Here is a 2150-nt window from a genome sequence, read left to right as displayed (position 1 = left end):
TTTTATCTAGCTACTAAACGCTCAGTTTTTATCGAAATTAACGTATTTGCCATTAGAACGTCGTAATATAGTGGGCACGGCAGCTGCGTCAAGATGCAGATTACCAACCCTTTCTTGTTCCTCGTCCAGGTATCGCTTGGGTTGCTGCCGGCAATGACAAGGCCTGCACTGGCCTGCGATGCGCCGACGGACCGGCTTCAACTTCGCTGCGGCGTGCGCGAAAATCTGATACCGCAACTAGCTTCAGCGGATCACCGTTATTACAGTATCGTGGCCCTCGGCGGCACTATAAATCAAGGCACCGACCATCTACCCGGCAGTCGGCACGGCAGCTGCGTCAAGATGCAGATCACCTACCCTTTCTTGTTCCTCGTCCAGTTGAGGAAATGCTACGGCAAATCATTTCGTAGTAACAATGTCTGCTTGATACTGCTGCCGTGCCCGCGGCCATTTGTGGATGTACTACTCTTGCGCATCTGTTTTTCACTGCGATTTCTTCTGTTACTGGGAGGTGACGTTGAATCTAACCCCGGCCCTGGGGACTCTTCGCTTACTGATCAACTGAAGGCCATTGCGAATGATATTAAAAAAATCAAGGCGGAGAAAACTGTCACTAACCAGAAACTAAGCGCAATTGACAAGAAACTTGAAAAATTAACTGGGCTCGAAAAACAAGTATCGGCTTGCACAAAGAGATTAGCTGAGCTCGAGAAAAACCTTGCAGCTATGACAAAAAAAAATTGATGAACTGGAAAATAGAAGTCGTCGTTCTAACATCATTGTGTACGGCATTGAAGAAGATGCGAATAAAACTACTGAAACCCTGCTCCAATTTACTAAAGAAACAGTACTTGAGGGTCTGCTAGGACTGAATATATCGGGAATCGAGAGAATACACCGGCTCGGAAAACCAGACAGAGATGATCCAACAAAATGCAGACCTGTAATCATGAAACTTCTCGATTACCGCGATAAGGTCAGCATATTCAAACAATGCTCGAAATTGAAAGGCTCTGGCTTTTCTGTTAGTGAAGATTTTTTACGTGCTGTTCGTGATATCAGAAAAAAAAATCTGGGACCGAACAAATGAAAATCGCGACCGCAAAGAAAAGGTATTCTTAACCTACGATAAAGTGAGGATAAATGGACAACTGTTTGCTTGGGATAACAACCGAAACGACATTGTAGAAATGGAAACAAAAAACGAAAGACCGCAACAAGAATCTCGAACGACCAGAAGCAAAAGCCGATAACCTTCCTCAACTTGAATGCACGCAGCATAGCTAATAAGGTACCTGAACTAGAGGCTACTTTGCTGGCTATTGAGCCTGACATCGTAACCATCACTGAGACATGGTTACATCCTGGCATTTCAGACTCCGAATTTGTCCCACCCGGATATACAGTTATTCGCAAGGATAGACAGTCTAGAGGTGGGGGCGTGGCAATTCTGCTTAAACAAGCAATAGTATACTCCATCATGCCGGAAGTGGCAGGTGTTGAGGCTGTATGGTGCAAGATCCATTTAAACGATTGCGTTGTTCATGTTGGAGCTGTCTACAGGCCTCCAAATTCCGATGCAATGTATCTTGACCCGTTGTTCGACTACATGCTTAGATATGCTCCCGGCAGCAAAATTGTGATGGCTGGGGACTTTAATCTACCAGATATTAACTGGAAATCTCTTAGCCCAGGAAATGCTACAAATAACCTCATGATAGATTTCTTGTTCACGGTCAACCTTACGCAGATTGTCGACACGCCAACTCGTGTTCATAACCAAACCAGTTCTATTCTAGACCTATTCTACGTTAGCGATCACTTTCCAAGCAGTGCCATAACAACAGAAACACTTCAAGGGCTATCAGATCATGAATTAATAGTGTGTAAATTGCCTATAACTAACCTTGTTAGCCCGGATCGTACTGAAAGACGTGTCTTGGCATTTAATAGGGCCAATGATGACGCTGTTATGACTTATCTCGTTCATGAATACGAGAACTTTTCCCATTTATGTCTAGATAAGCAGTCCAGTATTGACAGCGTCAGGCAGTTTTTTAAAAATCTTGATATGCATTGCATGGAAATCTTCGTCCCAACTGTTCGAAAAGTTGTAAAAAACCACAATCCCTGGATCACGCGTAAAATAA

General features: G+C 44.0%; 1 pseudogene; it reads left to right on the top strand.

Moving 5' to 3' along the window:
* Nucleotides 1–342: 342 nt before the first annotated feature.
* LOC144095479 (uncharacterized) lies at nucleotides 343–1253 on the top strand (annotated as a pseudogene).
* The last annotated feature ends 897 nt before the right edge of the window (nucleotides 1254–2150 follow it).

This window comes from Amblyomma americanum, chromosome 6 (genome assembly GCF_052857255.1).
Source record: "Amblyomma americanum isolate KBUSLIRL-KWMA chromosome 6, ASM5285725v1, whole genome shotgun sequence".
NCBI classification, from domain to species: domain Eukaryota; kingdom Metazoa; phylum Arthropoda; class Arachnida; order Ixodida; family Ixodidae; genus Amblyomma; species Amblyomma americanum.
The sequence above is the reverse complement of the archived record's forward strand: the minus strand, read 5'-3'. Positions and strand labels throughout refer to the sequence as shown.